The sequence below is a fragment of the Onychostoma macrolepis genome, chromosome 11 (assembly GCF_012432095.1).
Source record: "Onychostoma macrolepis isolate SWU-2019 chromosome 11, ASM1243209v1, whole genome shotgun sequence".
Taxonomy (NCBI): Eukaryota; Metazoa; Chordata; class Actinopteri; order Cypriniformes; family Cyprinidae; genus Onychostoma; species Onychostoma macrolepis.
The window spans coordinates 19,214,187-19,224,740 of NC_081165.1; positions in this window are offsets into that span (position 1 = coordinate 19,214,187).

Genomic DNA, 10,554 nt, shown 5'->3' on the forward strand with positions numbered 1-10,554 from the left:
AAGATTTTAGGTCACTAATCAAATATATATACAGACCAGTGTTATTTTAATATGATTTATTATAGCATTAATATTTTAATTAGCCTTTTATTTTTAGCTATTGTCTATTATTAGTTATGTTGTTTTTCAGATATTTCTATTTAGGTTTTTTTTTTCTTTTTCTTTTTTTCTCAGCATTACGTAGTTGATGACCAACTTATGATTTTAATTTTATTTCAGGTTTAGTTGTAGTTTAGTTGTAATTTTATATATATATATATATATATATATATATATCCTTTATAGGTTTATTTTTTCCCCCTCAGTTGTTGTTTGTCATTTTAGTACTTAAACATAAATGTTGTCTTGGCAACTAACTAAATGAATTTTAAGTTTTTCATCTAATGTTTATATTTTATGTGTATATGTATATACACTCCCCTTCAAAAGTATTGGAACAGTGAGGCCACTTCCTTTATTCATGTTTTTTTTTTTTCTGTATTTACAAAATGTTACAACATTTCCTTGTTTTTTGCACTTGTTTTTTTTTTGTTTTGTTTTTTGATACCCTGTAATTTTGCTGTGCAATTTAGCTGATATGATAAAGTGTCTGAAGCTACAGCTGCTCACAGCATTATGGAGTTTGCTACACTACAATGCTCTTGATCATGGAGGTCACTGAAACAAGGGCATGAAAGTGAATTGAATCGATCCATATACCTGATCAAGCCTCCATTTGATAGATGGTGTTCCACACAAACTGGAACAGTAATCTGTTTTTCGGGATAAAAAAAAAGAAGGCATGAAAAAACTGCACTACAAAACCTGAGTGAGTGTCATTGTGATTTTTTTTTTTTTTACTAACTAAAATAAACTATTTTAAATATGAAGCTATATTGTTTGACTGTATTCGTTATTTATATTATTTAATGATTATATTTTTAATATAAATGATTAACTATCATATATTTATTAATTTACCTCTGATAATTTATGTGGATGACATTTAGCCCAAGCCTTCCTTTCCCAAATTTTCCAAAATCATCAATTTAACAGATGGGCTATTATTCAGTTGAAAGAATAGAAAAGAGCACAGTGGAAGTAGATAACATCTGGCGTTTAAAACTTTTTTTTTTTTTAAATGACACCAGCTGGATTTGAATTGTGGTTCCCACATAAGCACCAACTAATAACATTTTTTTTAAAAACTGGCACTTTTTTCCCATATACGCATGAGGAAACCACATAGTCAAGAGAAGTTCAACAGCTGTGCTTGTGCACATATCAGAAAAAATCAGCCGATGGTTTGTGGGGAAGGTTACTGACCTAAAATATTCAAATAATTGAGTGAATCAAATATTTATTTTTCATAAACATGATAGACGCAGAGTCCATCTGCATTCTGTTCATTTAATTTAAGCAGCTACCTCACATTTGCTGGAAAATGAAAGCGCTGCTAAGAACAGAAAGCTCAAATCATCACAAATAGATTTGTGGACCCTTAACACATTATGAGATGGTTTCTATGAAAAAAATATTATGCAATTAGTTTTATACCCAAAGAAAAATTATGGCATTTGATATGGGGCAGTGTTTAATATTTAGCTGTGGGAATTTTGGTCAGTTTATGCTTGATGATTAGACATCATTTATGTAGGCATCATCAATCAGACCTTTCATCACTGACCTATACAGGGACATTTGTACCTGTGCCCAAAAACACTCATTTGTGATATCAAGCCAAGCCAGAAAACTTGCACACACTGAGCTCTAAAATTGCCCCAAACCACTAGCTGATTTTAATAATTACCATCTATTAGCATTTCAAAAACAGAATGAATGCAATACATGAGATAATGTGGGTTAAAAAATCCTATGAGCATGTAAATCCTTTAAATAATTGTCCTGGGCAAGTTCTGTGTAAAAAATTGTTCATATATTTTTCAGCCTTTCAGGCCAGAAGAAATACAGCTTGTCACTGAGACAATACCCTTAAAGGGACAACTTTATACCTTATCTCCCTCTAAAAGGGACATATTAGTATCTTAGAGTAATATGTTCTCTAAAGATATTATTATGAACCTATTGAGGTAAATAAGGTTCAGATATGTCCCTTTGAGAGTACTGCCCAACTGTCGTACCCCCAAGTAGCTACAATTTGTGCACATTTTTGTGGGAACTGTCCCTACAGATTAAGTTGCTTAAAATCAATGTTGATTGATGTAAATGTCACATCGACTTGGCATTATAAGGACATGCTAAATATTAAACACTGCCCCATAGGATTTAATATGTCAGGGATCATGTACAGTCAGTCGGTCATTATCAGCTCCACATCATGGTCATGAACACCCCAAATTGTGTTTGTACCGGCTGTACACTGTTCTGCTTATTAGACGGCTACTCCCCCCAAAAAAATAAATACTGTACATGTACATGTATATAGTTATCCATATAGCTTTATATCTGCTAACAATTTATTTTGATGGTCCCCCAACATTTATAAGTAACTTTGACAAGCACAATTCAACTTACTCTGCTAAACCTAAAATAACATTCTACTAATACTCTGAGATGTAGTTGCAAAATTACCCAAATATGAAAATTCTGTCAGAATTTACTCATCATGCACAATTTCTGGACAGATTGCCACAGTCTGTGACAGAACCCCGAATCGTGACCAAATCGGTGCTCGTTGCGGTTGCCGAAGCTCGTTATGAGCAGGTCAGCAACGTGATCCGAACTGTCTCGAGCTATCACAGATGCTACGACATTTTCAAATTGTTTGATATTATCGCCACGTGATCTCGTAATGTGAGTGACACAATGACAAGGTGGAACTAATCTAGCCAATCACAGTGCAGATGGTCTTATCATGCATCTTTATGAACAGAAACGAAAAGCAACAAATTAATCAAATCAACTAACTAGAAATAAATTGAACAAATACATAGATTGTGTATATAATACAGCATTTCATTGTACTGTTTAATTACCTCCAACTCTTTCTGCAGTACTGACAGTCCTCGCTGTCCATGTCTTCCAAGCCATTGTTTCTGCCATATTCTCTTTTGTCGTGGTTTCTTCTTTCTTTCGGATAAAATAACTGCACAGACCAATTAAAGGGGCAGTTGATCGTCCATGCTTGAAGATATGACCTATAATCGCTGTAATTTCTTGTGAGAATTTATGTGAGAAAATGTATTTTCGCTGATGGTTGGAAATGTCTCTTCTTTGAATGTTTTGTAGTGTGTGCACCATGTTAGCCTTGTGTTGTGTACTATGCGCAGCAATGACAAGACGATGACAGATGAGAAGAAATCTTGTTGTGTAGTGTGAGCAACACAGTGATTCGGCTAGTCTTTCTATCATGTAGTGTGAGCGCCATTACTGTCTGGAGATGTTGACACTAAGTCAGAGCCAGTCTGCAGATTTGAGTTGACAGATTTCATAGAAAATCGTGTAATGTAGCCTATAGTGGTCACAGACTGATTTTTTTAGCTCAGACTCTGATTCAATCCAGTCAGAGGATATCAAACATGATATTTGATATTTTCTGCTGATTTTAGAGCACGTTGTTTTCATTTGCCATGTTCTTCTAGCAACAAGGCGCACGTTTCTGCATGTGTTTGTTGTGATCGGAACAACTTTAAAGTCTGGTGATCCTCAGTCATTGTATATGATGGCCAGTTTTTATCTGTGGCTATTTACAAAGTCGGTAAATGTATGATGCCTAGAGTTTTAAAAATCTGTTCAGATTTTTACAAGTCGTGTGGTAGAATATTAGAATTTAGAGTGTAACCAATAACAGTCCATTGCAGTGTACACAATAATCTGCCTAGTAACAAGACAAAAACAGTAGCTTTATTACAGTAGGTATTTTCACTCTGATTGCTGAGATATCCATGGTGTGGTACAGTATGAGAGACATGAAAGCAGCTCGAGTTTCATTAATTTGATATAGAGCATCTCCATGGATGACAGAGAACATGAGAAAATGTCTGACCGCTGAATGCCACGATTGACCAATCATAATCAAGTATTCCAGAGCACCATGTAAGTAAACTGTTCAAGTAATAACCAATAACCAATTCCTGTGAGGCGCATTTCCAACATAATAAAATAAAAGCTGCTGCTGGAGGAGGATTGGGCTAGTTCTGTCTTTAGCATTAGATGAATGTTTCACATTATTAGTGAGATGAGGCGGTGAAACCCTGAACTATATCTTCTCGGGAAGTAGCTGCATGCCACAAGCATAGATATATTATGTGTTCACATAATGATCAAAACATTTGGGAATAATTTTGCCTGCTCCCAATTTCAAGCAAGATAACGTAGTACTCTTTTACCCTATTAAGAACTTTTATTGGATTTACCAGCATGGATGTACCACCAGCATCGGAGCGTTTGCTTATCGTGTTAAAGCAGGGCCCACCCCCTCACATACGCATATCCTAATATGTGTAACCTCAGTTTGGCGTGCAACAGCTGCCTGGAGCTTTTGCCTGCCAATGCGAGTTTGTTGTTGTTGTTGCCATTTCTGCTGTTATGTGGATGTAGATGTAGGAGGGAGAGAAAATGGCAACAGGTATTAATGCTGCTGGTTTCTTTTCAAACAGTTTCCATGGCAATTGCAGAGAATCTTTCTCAGGTGGAGGGGCTGCTGCAATCCAATAGCAAGATGAGTTTTTCTAAATGGCCATAGGGGTGAGTAGAATGAAGGACAATCGGAGTAAACAGTGTTTTTAGTCAATCTAAGACCTCCATGCATGAGCTGTTGGGTTTGTCTTTGCAGGTCTATTGCGTAATGCCGTTTTCTCAGGGAATTGAAAAGTCCTGTTGCTTTTTGCACAAGTCACTTGTGACACTGAGAGAACAATGCAAGGTAAAAGTTGTTTTGCTGGATTTGTCATTTTTTTGTTCATGCTCCAAAAACATTCCTTTTAAAGATTCATAAACCTTACTATGAACTGCTGCTAAATTCAGAGACTAAATAGTATATAGTACATATGAATGTTGTTGAACCCCTCAACCTTTCACTTAAATCTGACTTGTGAGAATCTGGAACTCTGCTGTTCAAGGATCTACAAGGATGTTGATGAACTTGTCCTACTCTGCAAAATGACAGTCAAACTTGTTTGTCCATAGTGCTTCGCCTTGACATAGCTGTGAAATAAGGCATATCACAAATACATGTTGCAGCACTCCATTGGCTAGAATGATTTAATCACTTTGTACTTTGAATGCCAGCTCCCCCTGGGCATTATATTTGGTATTGCATATCTGTCATACCTCCCCCACTAGTAAATATCTATAAAACCTTTTTTCTCTGTTCTTGGGATGTCTGAAGCTCTGTTCAGTGTCCATGGAGATCGCTTTGTTACATCTTCAGATATCACTTGATACTTTGGCTTTGTTGGAAACAAAAAAGGGTCAATATCTTTCATGTACCATCTTAGGTATTTTAAGATCTATTTATCTATTTTGTCTGTTCTTGTGTGACAGATAAGTGTGAAAATGAAAATTATGTCATCATTTACTCTTGTCGTTCCAAACCTCTGTGACTTTCTTTCTTTTTTTTTTTTTTGTGGAACTCAAAAGATTAAATTTGAAAGACTGTGCTGCTGGTCTTTACTTTCCAAACAGTTACTGGCTGCTTCATAAACAGACACAAACGTACACCAGTTTTCAGTGTCACTAATATGTTGATTTGGTGCTCAAGAAACACTGAAAACATATTTTTGTGGAAACCATGATACATTTCAGAATTATTTGATTAATAGCATTAAAAAAAAAAACAATATTGATTTGAAATAAAATCTTTTGTAATAATACAAACTTAGATCAAATTGAATAAAAGTATTAATTAAAAAACAAACAAACAAACAAACAAAAACTTTTGAACAGTAGTGTACAGAAAATATGCGTTTTTGATGATCTACTTATGAATATCTTTTTTGTATTGTTTGTAATGAATTATGTTTACATATTATGTGAAGTGTGAATTATCATTCAGAATATTCATTATGATCCTAATCAATTAAGTGGCCAAAACATTTGTTGTTCTGCAGATACACTCATGCCATGGCCTTTAATCTCACTTTGACCAGCATTCATAAGAAATATTCCCAGAGTGCAAACCCGATGTCACTCTGGCCTGTACCTGTCCTTTGTTAGATGAATAGGATCCGTCTTCGAAAATGAGGCTAGTTGCCACCAGTCCCATGGGCCACATAATCTGACTGGTTTATATGAATGTGGCATCAGTGTAAATTACTTTCAGTGATGTCAAATTCTTCCGTTAGCATATAATCAAGCAGATACACACAGGCAGATAAATTATTCAGTATGTCAGATGAATCCGATTTTTACCATCTTTGAAGTAAGGGGTATGTGTTTTTGCCCACTAAATAAAGCATTATTTGGGTTTTCTCTTTATTTTTTACATCAAAAAATATGAATGAGATAAGTGGAATGAGAAAAAACAGGCCTAATATTCCTCTTTAACAGTGAAACAGACTCTAAAACAACTCAGACTGTAGAAACTAGAATCACTCTCTGCAACCTGTTTTTCTGTAATGAAATAAAGCAGCTCATCATCAACCCAGAGTTTAGAGGTCAACTCCTCCCATCAACAGAAGCACTGCAGGCCTCAGGCCTCCACCAGCACAGTAGCCTAGCAACTATCTGTGGCTAGTGACACGTGCTACTGTCTCCCATTTGCCAGTATGGGAGTGAAAGCACAGATGCTCTTATGTGTGAGAGAGACAGAGAAAATAAGTGCTGCTTTTGGGGCAAAAAGTCATGCCACTCATGAGCCATTTAAAGTACAAAGTGAGTCAGACAGAACACAGATGGCTGAGACCAGCCCTACTGATTTATTCAGCAACTGGGACCTGTACTCCATCTCTGCTCTTTTTTTACTGTTGGTCTGTTTATCAAGTTTAAGATGATAGTGTTTCCTAACTGGTTTTAGAAGGACTAAACTGATTAGTATCTGGTGCAAACTGGTAGACCATTTTGAACTAGCAACAAATCAGTTATCATCAGATCAAACCAGCTTTGTTACTTATTTATTATTACATTGGATAATACAATTTAATAAATGTGTTGTTATTATATATATATATATATAGTTATTATTTAAAAAGTAATATTCAACAAATCGATCAAAATTGAAAGTAAAGACATTTTTGATGTTCTAAAAGATTTCTATTGTAAATGAATAGAAAGTTCAGAAGAACAACATTTATCAATGACTCCTGAAAACAAAATGTTTCCACAAAAATATTAAGCAGAACAACTGTTTTCAGCATTGATAATAATAGTAATAGTAATTTGTGTTTCTTGACCATTAAATCATCATATTAGAATGATTTCTAAAGGATCGTGTGACACAATAATATTTTATATTTACTGTATTTGTATTAAACAAATGCAGCCTTGATGAGCATAAAGGCTAATTTAAAGAAACAGGGAAAAAATGACTAATCAATTACTAAAAAAGTACTAATCTGACACCAATGTTTTGAAAGGTAGTGCATATAAACGACACACAGGCATTCTTTGAATTTTGAATCGTTTTTAAATTGTTTTCAGATGTTGACGATTACAAGCGCCAGGCTTCCGATCTATCTGTAATAGAATGGTTGGGTGATATCGTAACTGTTTATTTGGGTTGCAGCCAACATTCGGCTGGTATCCAACCTGCAATTTCAGCTTTTGCAAACATCTCTGCACAGCTGTTTCTGTACATTTTAAATGCATTTATCATTTTGTTGTTTGTATTAACTAAGGAGTAGACTAGAATAAAAAAGCCTTTCAAGTTAAAAAACCAAACAACTAACAATGTAAAAATGTGTCACTTTTGACGAATTTAATGTATACTTGTTCAATAAAAGTGTTATTTTCTGGTGGGAAAAATGACTGACAAGAGTAAAAAATACACAATAACACTTAATGCACTGTTAGTGTGCATCTATGCACCAGTGGCAGAAAACCGTTCCGGACAGCAGTCCCGCAAGCCCAATCAGCAGGCTGACTTATTCAGACTGATGCTTTCTCCCACTGATAACAGGACCCTGGAGAGACCGGATGGCTGGCAGGTTCTTTGACGACTGCAGGAGAGCCACGGCAGGCACAAGCTCTCACCATGTACAAACAAGACTCAAGTAACACTTGCTCAAATTATTCTACCTTTCTTTCTTCCACATGTACTGTCACATTTCATTGTATGTTCACATGCTGCTGCTGCTGAACAGCTAAATGAAGTGGATTTTTCCTTTAGAGTTGATCCAGTGCAAGTCTTGTTGACTAACCGCAGCAGTGAACCACAACGTAAGTCCTTTGAGGTATGAGCTCACGACTAAGCCTGCAGGGCTTTTGTGTACAGCAGTTCAACTCTTAATTGCAAGAAAAATTAGGCGCAGACCTCCATTTACCAAACAGGCTGATGTTGCCATAGAAACGGTAAAGTACTTCAAGGCCTTGGGTTTGATTGGCCTGGAGGTCTGACCGTGGGGAGAACAGACCAGAGACAACTCCGTTATTAAGGAGAAACCCAAGGATAGAGAACAACAGCATCTTGCTATCAATGCTATAGTGTTTGATATGGACCCTATGCTGTTGTAGAGCTTTTAATACTGTATTATATAGCTTATAAAAGATACCGTATAACTGACTTCAAAAATGTCTATGCTATCTATCAGCACATCAGCTGCATTTTTTCCAAGAGGAAAAAAGAACAAATAGAATTCAAAAAGCTACTTTATGACGCCTTTAATGTGTTTTTTCCTTCAACTGTGCCTTAGGCAATTCACAGCCAAGAGCCGAGCAAAAATACCAATGAGCTACAGGCCGAGAGTTTACTGCAGGATTTGTGTTTATTTCTATTTTCAAAATTATTCACAAAGTTGGAAAGTGTCAAAATGTCAGAACACATCCAGAAAATATAGGTATTTTATCCAAAAAAACCCCAAAAACCATACAGCTGACCTTGAAGTCCTAGGCCGAAAATAAAATGACTAGCAATTGAGAGAGGAACGAATGATGATGTAACGCTTGAGTACTTTATACCAACAACAACAACAACAAAAAAAACGTATTATCTGAGCTTGTTATTTTAAACTAATGAGCTTAGTGGATTACTGTTCCATTCTTCACGTGAAGACAAAAAATTATTGTGGTCAGAACAGTGTGAAGCTATCTGTGTCCCTACAGCAATATTTGTTGTTTGTTTAATAGAATCATTTAAATTCTTTTTCTCAGGCATTAAACAAGAACATCCTTCCTCACATGGTTTTGTATTCATGGTTCTCAAAATAATGAAACTGTGAGGATGAGGAATTACACAAGCATTCGTAAAAAAATAAAATAAAATAAAAACTTTTTTGTGTCTGTAGTTTTTTTGTTTGTTTGTGCTCATGAAGGTCAGAATCCTATGGTGGCCCACAATACAACGCATATGACTAATTTCGTTGTGTTGTGCTAATTGTACTGTGTTGTGGCTTGTTTCCATTGTGTTATGGTAATTTTATTGTGTTACGGCTCGTTTCCATGGTGTTGTGCTAATTTCATTGTTGCAGCATGTTTTCGTTGCGTTGTGCTAATTTCGTTGTGGCTTGTTTCTGTTGTGTTGTGCTAATTTTGTTGTGTTGCGGCTTGTTTCTGTTGTGTTGTGCTAATTTCATTGTGTTTCCATTGTGTTGTGCTAATTTTGTTGTGTTGCGGCTTTTTTTCCGTTGTGTTGTGCTAATTTCATTGTTGCAGCTCGTTTCCGTTGTGTTGTGCTAATTTCATTGTGTTATGGCTTATTTCCATTGTGTTGTGCTTATTTCGTTGTGTTGCAGCTTGTTTCTGTTGTGCTAATTTCATTGTGTTTCCGTTGTGTTGTGCTAATTTCATTGTGTTATGGCTTGTTTCCGTTGTGTTTTGCTAATTTTATTGTGTTGCGACTTGTTTTCCCGCTGTTAATTTCATTGTGTTGCGGCTTGTTTCCATTGTGTTGTGCTAATTTCATTGTTGCAGCTTGTTTTCGTTGTGTTGTGCTAATTTCGTTGTGGCTTGTTTCCATTGTGTTGTGCTAATTTCATTGTTGCAGCTTGTTTTCGTTGTGTTGTGCTAATTTCATTGTGTTATGGCTTGTTTCCGTTGTGTTGTGCTAATTTCATTGTGTTGTGCTAATTTCGTTGTGGCTTGTTTCTGTTGTGTTGTGCTAATTTTATTGTGTTGCGACTTGTTTTCCCGCTGTTAATTTCATTGTGTTGCGGCTTGTTTCCATTGTGTTGTGCTAATTTCATTGTTGCAGCTTGTTTTCGTTGTGTTGTGCTAATTTCATTGTGTTTCCGTTGTGTTGTGCTAATTTCATTGTGTTGCGGCTTGTTTCCATTGTGTTGTGCTAATTTCATTGTTGCAGCTTGTTTTCGTTGTGTTGTGTTAATTTCGTTGTGGCTTGTTTCTGTTGTGTTGTGCTAATTTTGTTGTGTTGCGGCTTGTTTCTGTTGTGTTGTGCTAATTTCATTGTGTTTCCGTTGTGTTGTGGTTTTTTTCCGTTGTGTTGTGCTAATTTCATTGTTG